Raw genomic sequence first — 8,870 nt, 5'->3', positions numbered from 1 at the left:
AATAAAAGAAGGGAAGAGGGAAACCAGTTGCTTCGATTTTATTTGCATGAAAGGGAGAATGGGAAAGATGAGGGTATTTTTGTCCAAATGAAGTTAAAATATCTAGATCGGTAAGAAGTGAGTGAAGTAGTCATAATATGTAAATGGGCTATTAAATTGACCCAGATTTGTAATTTTCCCATTTTTTAAATGTACGGAACACTTACTTTTCTTATGAAAAAACATAAATGGAAAAAACAAAACTTATATATTATCAAAGTAAAACATTTCCCACCGCTAGAGTAAGTTCAATTTATATCAATTCTGCACATATTAATAGAATGTCCAACAAAATTTAGGAAACTTGAACGTTGAAAAAAGGGAATATTTTGAATTATAAAATCATAAGAATTTGTTTATACTCATTTCAATATAGCAAAACCAAACTCTTCTCCAATATGGATTTATATACAAAACTGCAATTGCCGATAATAACACCGTTCCATACGCTATACCAAAGCTCACATAAAAAACCTCCATGTCAATGAAGCTATTGTCACTTTCTTCATTGTAAGGTAATTTTTTTGCTGCCGGAAGCGATTCTACGGCATCACAACTTTTTGACAACGGCCAACCACAAAGAAAAGGATTTCCTTTATAACTGTTTTCATTAAATGTTGCAAATTGTGCCACATTATCCGGTGTTCGGCCAGATAAATTATTGTATGACACATTGAAAACCGCGATACTGGTTAACTGTGTAAGCTGATGGGGAATTGCTCCTTGCAAGTTATTGTGCAAAAGGTCTAAACTCTCAATTTCTTTCAATTTGGAAAATGTTGGAGGAATTCTTCCAGTCAAACTGTTGTGAGAAAAGTTTAGTGCTTTGATATTTCTAAGCTCTCCAACTTCTTTAGGAATCTGGCCAGTCAAATTGTTACACGATAAATCAATTCCAGACATATAACTCAAAATTTGTTCTTCGTAGGAATATGTAGCACCCTTCACTGTTAACTCCAAGGGTTCTGCTATTGGAATAATAGCATCTTCTAAACTGGAGAAGCTAGTAAAATTTAGACATGGTAGAATATGGCCAGAAATCCTATTGTGAGAAAGATCAAGAAAACTGAAGTGCTCCAGGTTGCAAATTTCAATTGGGATTTCCCCTTGCAAATTATTATATCCCAAGAAAAGATAACTAAGTTGAGAAGATCTGTCAATCCAAGATGGAAGACTTCCAGAAAAATTATTATGGCTAAGATCTAACACTAATAGCTTGAAGCAATAATAAAATGCATTGTTCAATGATCCTTGTAGCCTATTTTTAGAGAGGTTGACTACAAGAAATGAAGAGCTAAAATTTGAAGGTAGAGTTCCAGAAATAATGTTATCTGAGAGATCCAAAACTTGAAGTCGATGCATATTTCCTATGCACTTTGGTATTCTCCCGGATATATTGTTTTGACCCATGTCTAAAAATACAAAGCCAGTGTTGTTACAGAGGCTATCTGGAATGGTACCTTTAAACTCATTTCTGGACATATCTAACTCAATCAAACCTGGGAAGTATACTCCAATTTGTGGAGGGATATAGCCATTGAAGAAATTGTCAGAAATGTCCAAGTAATTCAAGTTCACATGAGGATTAGTTGGAAGCAAAATAGGCCCTGAAAGAGAATTATTGTTTAAATAAAGATATCCTAGACTTTTGTTATTCTCTAATAACCAATATGGAAACCTACCTCTCAATTTAAGGTTAGACAGACCATCATTTGTAGGTTCTTTTGGTGATATAGAAAATTGGGTATTGCTCCAATATCACCGTATCCATTCAAATAGAGATACTCTAACTGAAACTTGGGTTTCAAATTATGATTCTCTATTTCTACATACATTGCATTATTATCAGCAGACAAGAATTTGAGTTGGGAATGGTTGAAAAGGGGAGTGAGTGAGATTAGGATATCAAAGAAATTGTAAGAGATGTCTATATATTGGAGGGATGTTAAATTCTCAAGGGGAGACAAAACCTTTCCACTAAATTGATTGTTAGAGAGGTCAAGATATTGGAGGGATGATAGACTTAACAAGGGAGACAAAGAGATGTTTCCATTGAACTGATTTGAAGAGAGATCTAGATATTTGAGGGAAGTCAAATTTTCCAAGCACCAAGGTAGATTTCCACCAAGATCATTAAACTTCAAATCAAGTGCTTGAAGATGCTTCAACTCGCACAAACCTAGAGAATTATACAAATATTTCAGTTGAAATGGCGGAATTACGAAAAACAATGTAAAAAGAAAAGGGGTTAAGGTGTAAAAATACCGCTAACGTTTTAGGTCAAGAGCAATTTTACCCCTAACGTCTAAAATGGTGCAATTTTACTCCTAATGTTTGTAGCCAAGAGAAATTTTACCCCTAACGTTGATAAATTGGATCAATTTCAAACACTATTATAAAATACAGTCATTTTTTTCTTTATTTTGCACCAATTGCATATTAATTTATTCTAAAAAAAGGATATAATGATTTTTGTAATTTAATAATAAAATTGGAGATTAATATTTATAAATTCGGTGATTTTTTTGAATTTTTTTTTTGTCTAATTCATACAAAAGACACTATATTTTTAATATTTTTTTCACATCCCAACATATGTTTGTGATTTGTTACTGATAAAATAACGCATGTGTGAAGTGTAGATGACAAGATTCATGACCGAGATGACAGTTTGATGAATTATTTCCCAAATTGACCCAATTTATCAACGTTAGTGGTAAAACTGTTTTTGACTTCCAACATTAGCGATAAAATTGCACCATTTTAGACGTTAGGGGTAAAATTGCTCCGTTAGGGGTGTTTTTGCACCTTAACCTAAGAAAAGTGATGATATATATACCTTGCGAAGTAGGTATATTGCCACTGAGACCACATCTTGGTAAGGATAAAGTTTTAAGGGATCTCATTATTCCAACGTTTTGTAGTAAATTGCTGTCCATAGCAGAATTATTCAAGTACAAGTGTTCCAAATTTTCGAAACTAGATCCTATATTATGGAAAGAAGACGAAAAATAAAGTATTCAGAACAACAATGCATATGTTAAAGAAATATGGCGAATTAATTTATTAGTCCCTATATTTTGATAAAACACATTGTTTAGTCAATGTATTTTCAAAAACACATAGTAAGGTCCCTAACCTTTTTCTCAGTGAACTGTTTAGTGCTCCGTCTATTTGTTAGACTTCGGAAATGACTAAATTATCCTTTACTATTTACCTTCAAACTTTAAAAAAGGAAATCCAATTTAGAAGAAGAAGCTATTTGTATGGAGAACAAGAAAGAAAAAGAACATACCCAATGTTTACGAATTTGAATGATTAAGAAGAAAATCAAAAAGAAGAACACTCAAAGTTGATTTCAGAAAATCAAAAAGAAGAACGCAAACCCAAATTGACTAACATAATCTTCATGAGAGTTTAACGGCAAGGACTAAACAGTTCACCGAGAAAAACGTTAGCGACTAAACAGTTCATCGAGAAAAACGTTAGAGACTTTACCGTCTGTTTTAAAAAATACAATGACTAAACAGTGTATTTTTTTCAAAATATAGAGAATAATAAATTAATTACCCAACAAATATCTACTCAATTTATGAAGTTAAACGGTTGCGAAGTACATACCTTGACCAATAGATAGTGTGCCATTGAGATTCAGATATGTTAAGGACAAAACTTTGAGAGAAGGAAATGCTCTACTAAGGCTCTCAAGGAAATTTTCATCTACAGAAGAATTAATGTATAAAATCTCTTCCACCTTGCTTTTATAATCTACAGAAATCACAAAACAACATTTAAAATGAATAGAATGAGTAGTTAATTAATGTATTAAACTAAAAACTGTATATATATATACATACTTTCACTAAATATTTGTCCTTGAAAATTATTATATTTTAGTGAAAGGGTCTTTATGTTTGGAAATTGCTTCAATGATTGTAGAACAAGATTGCATATTCCATCTGCTGCAGTCATATGTTCAAGATTAAGAACTCTCAAGTTGGATGCACCTCTATAATCTGCAGCTCATTACAATCCAAGTCAAAGAAACAAATTTCAGTTTGATTGAATATGGAGTTATTGAATGCAATTTGACAATAACGAGGTCTTTGAAACTTTTAAAATTTCATCGGGACAGTTGAATTTTTAGGCCTGAGTTGGGTGGATGCTACCTTTTGATAATATAAATTCGGTGATCTGATTTGCCCGCAAAATCAACTCCTGTAGACTGCTCAAACCATCTAATTCTGCATATATACCAGAGTAATGTTGAGAAAATCTATTAATTTAAAACAATTAAGTAAAATAAATATATAAATAAAAATAATAATAATTATTGCGAAGTTCCAATTGATGAAGGACTGTTTTTATAATTTGAATTAGTGAAGGATTATTTTTGTAATTTGTAATTATTTAAAAAATAAATAAATATAATATAATATGGGTGGACGGTGCCAACCCATTTAATTGTTGGCAATTATTAGGCCAACAATTAGTTGGCAGGTGATACTTTTTTGGAGTATATATATTTGTCAATATATGGCACTTGGAGAGTAAGAGAGTGGAATGAGGATGTAGAGTGAGAGAGGGCAAATTGTACTTTATTTTTAGAGGGTAGTTTAATTATTTTGGGGAGAGATAAAAATAGCGAGATAATTATTTTGGGTATTTCGGGAAATACCTGAGTGATACTATTTTGTTTTTATCTCATTGTAACGCTAGAAAGTTTCTAGAGAACACACTCTTGTACACCTCGTAAATTCAGTAAAGTAGTTTTCAAGTTTTAAACTATTATTTTAGCAATATATTACTTATGCTTTGAGATTTATTGCTTCCGCTAAATTGTCGTAATCTAGAAAATTCCCAACAAGTAAAACATTGTAAAGAAAATTGTTTAAAAAAAGTAATTTAATTGGTGTTAATTAATCTAACCTTTGAAATTAAAGGGTCCTTTGAATGAATTGTATCCAATATCAAGAGTTTTGAGAGATGAAAGCCCGTTGAGAGATGACAACATGTTACTATTGAAGTAATTGAAACTCAGGACAAGATTCTCTATCTTGTTCAATTTTTGGAATTCTTCACCTCCTACTTGAAAATCAACAACATATGAATAAAATATTGTTTGGTTTTCAAAATTTAGGGGAATGAAAAAAAAATAAATTACCTGAGATATGAAAGGATCCATTCAGTTTATTGTAATACAGGTTTAATGATTTCAAAAATGGAAGACTAATCAAAGATTGTAAGATGCGGCTGTTGTTGAAGTAGTTTTCACCTAAGTCAAGAATCTCCAAATTGCTAAGTTCTGATAGCCTTTCAAAGCCTGTAAACTCAATCAATATTAAAAATTAGACTAAGTATTTGTCGGAGATTAATATAAGATATGTGATTGGACCGTAACTATCAGCTCGAGCTTTTAGTTCAATCGATTCCATGACATGGTATCAGAGCCGCTAGGACCAAACGGTCGAGGGTTCGAGTCTCGGCAACCTCATTAATTTGTGAAATTAAAAACACATGGCGTGATGGGCCTGTGTTGTGCACGCTGCAAGTCCAAAGGGCATTTGCGTGTGGGGGTGTGACCGTAACTATCAGCTCGAGCTTTTAGTTCAATCGGTTCCATGACAGTATTTAGCATGTGATCATAGTATTTTAGTTCAATCGGTTCCATGACAGTATTTAGCATGTGATCATAGTAATTGTATTTAGCATACAAAAAACAAATCTCATGGCCATGGACGGATACAGAGAGGCGTTGGATTTCTCAAAATTTGTTAAAAACTACTCAATCTTTTTTTTTTGTCCAAATCTAGTTTAATTTTGAAAAGTCTTACGTTGATTAGTACAAATTGATTTTAGACCACTCAAATGATAACATGATAACATGTATATATTGAGAAATTTTTTGAGTAAACTCCAGTTAGCAAAAAAAAAATGATTTTTATTCTGGCAAGTGTAAAATCGGCCCCTAATAAATCAATCATGTATTCGTCACTGGACATGTAAAATTACCCTTTTAACATTAATAAAAACACAAGAATAGGGTAGCAAGGGCGGCGGCTTCCCCTTGCCCCCTATAGATGCGCCTCAATTTCCTCTTTTTCACTAGTGGCGAAAAGCTAGCACGAGATTCGTTTTGTGACAAAAAAAAATATATATATCAAATTTTTCTACATATAAATCCGCGAAACCACATGTTCTTTCTACATAATAAAATGGGTAATTAATTTATTAGTTCCTATATTTTTAAAAACACATTGCTTAGTCACTGTATTTTCAAAAACAAACGGTAAGGTCCTTGACCTTTTTCTCAGTGAACTGTTTAGTCCCTGTCGTTAGACTCTTATGAAAATATAAGACTAAACAGTATGTTTTGTCAAAATATAAGGACTAATAAATTAATTACCCTAATAAAAGAAAAAGGAAATGAAGAAAATTAGAGGTACCTTCATTCTGAATGCAACCAGTTATTTTATTACCCCGTAATTCGAGTTTATTGAGTCGTTGAAAAGGAAGAAATAAAGAGGCGTTTAAATACCATTCTTCTTCTGAATATTGTGTTATAGAAGAAAGATGTAGTTGAGAAATATGATCTGTAGTGGAATTACACTCAACTCTTTCCCAACTACAACACTCCTCGGCACCATCGAAACCCCAAGAAGAGAGGTACGGAGAATCGAAGTAAGATTTGAGTTGTAAGAGACCAATTTTCTCGCTCTCCAAACAGCAATCACAAAACCAAGTCATCATAATCATAATTATAATAATCAACATCTTCTCCATTTGATATCTTTTCTTCTTACTCATCTTCACCCACCCAGATGCACTATAATTTATAGCCAGAGTTTATGATTATGTTTTTCCAGATGTTGACTCACGTTTTTTATGCTTTACATTATTTTATTTTATATTGTCTTACTAGGGAGTGGGAGAGGGTACGTGTGAAAGAAAGAACAAAATAAGTGACTATAATGCGTTTTTTCTTATTTTATGTGCACCAATGTCTCTTTTTCCATATGAGTATCCAGCTCATTAAAAATAAATAAAAAATAATATAATAGTGTTAATTTTATTGATTTTATAATTAATGGTAATATCAGTTAAACCTCGATAAATTAATGTTCGATAAAGTAATAACCTCGTTTATAGGCTTAATATATCATTTGCTCCCTGAACTTATCCAAAATGGTTGATTGGCCCCTTGAACTTTCAAAGTGTTCCGATAGCCCCCTGAACTTCCATAAAATGTTCAGTTAACCCCCTGAACTTGCATAAAATGTAATCAATTAATCATTCGGTTGTAAAAAAGTAAGTCAAATATGGAAGATATATTACACGTGCCTTAAAATGTTATTACATACTTCAGAAAATAGATTAAACCATGTTAAAAAAGAATTTTTTACTTATTCAACTATAAAACACTTTCTTCTCTAATATTATACTCGCATACCCCGATCTTGATCGTTTTACTTTTTTAAGATGTGTGCAACATATCTTCCACATTTAACTTACTTTTTTACAACCGAGTGATTAATTGATTACATTTTATGCAAGTTCAGGAGGCTAACTGGACATTTTATGCAAGTTTAAGGGGCTATCGAGATACTTTGAAAGTTCAGGGGGTCAATCAACCATTTTGGACAAGTTTAGGGGGCAAATGATGTATTAAGCCTCGTTTATATAATAAATTCTTTCGGTCCCGACTTGGGCCAATGGACTACAGTAATAACCTCGCTAAATGCATTAAGTAATAAAAAAATGCATCTATAGTTGATTGTTTTTTCTTTCCACCTAAACCAAAATTAACATCATCCTTAACTTTTTGTAGTGCAAACACAACTTATTCATTTTATAGTGCAAAAATTATCTATAAAATAATAAATATTGATTTATCGATAAATGAATAATTTATTCATTTATCGATAAATAAATAATCTCGCTTAATGAATATTTTTTTCGATTCCAAGGATATGCATTTATCGAGGTTTTACTGTATAGTGTTATATCTCAAATCTTATAGGCTTAATGCATATATACACACCTAAACTTGGTAACTTTTGCCTAATAGCACCCTCAACTTTTAAAATAACTTATCACACACTTATAGTTGCCTTTAAAAACCTATCGCACACTTATAGTTGGCTTTAAAAACCTATCACGCATCTATAGTTAGTTGGCTCATTCGGACCTCCTACACACAAAATCGTTGATTTTTCGTCTTTGACGGATGAGGTGGCATACAGAATGAACTCCTGCGCTTTTCTTTTTTTTCTATAACACGCATACCACCTTGTTCATTAAAGACGAAAGATCAACGATTTTGTGTGTATGAGGTCCGAATGAGCCAACTATAGGTGTGTAATAGATTTTTAAAGTCAACTATAGATGTGCAATGGGTTTTTAAAGCCAACTATAGGTGTGTGATAGGTTATTTTAAAAATTCAGAGTGCCGATAAGTAAAATGTGCCAAGTTCAAGGGTGTAAATATACATTAAGCCCTTATAATTAGATCAAGGTAAGGATTGCAAACGAGGAGGGGATTATCCATCCATGACTGGATTCGACCAATGGTTACCGAAAACCTAATTTATTTTCACCGAAAGGTTGGGAATGGGAAAAAGACATTCTATTAGAGGCTATTTAAGTAGAATACAAGAGGGATTTTTTACAAACATTTTCCATTTTAGTTGTCATGCCAGCTTGTGTGTGGCCTTAAGGTTTGTTTGCATAATGGTTATTCAAAGCTAAAGTAAGAGAGGTGTAATGAAATAATTTTTTGTGTTTGAACAGAAAGTAAGGTAAGTAATGATTATAATAACGTAATCGTGTTT

The 8,870-nt window shown here is 32.2% G+C and overlaps 1 pseudogene; it reads right to left on the bottom strand.

Annotated features, from left to right (window-relative positions):
• Positions 1-381: 381 nt before the first annotated feature.
• On the bottom strand, positions 382-6,822 carry LOC136204027 (cuscuta receptor 1-like; annotated as a pseudogene).
• Positions 6,823-8,870: the final 2,048 nt, after the last annotated feature.

This window comes from Euphorbia lathyris, chromosome 8 (genome assembly GCF_963576675.1).
Source record: "Euphorbia lathyris chromosome 8, ddEupLath1.1, whole genome shotgun sequence".
Taxonomy (NCBI): domain Eukaryota; kingdom Viridiplantae; phylum Streptophyta; class Magnoliopsida; order Malpighiales; family Euphorbiaceae; genus Euphorbia; species Euphorbia lathyris.
Note: the sequence above shows the minus strand (reverse complement) of the source record. Positions and strands in the feature narration are given on the sequence as shown.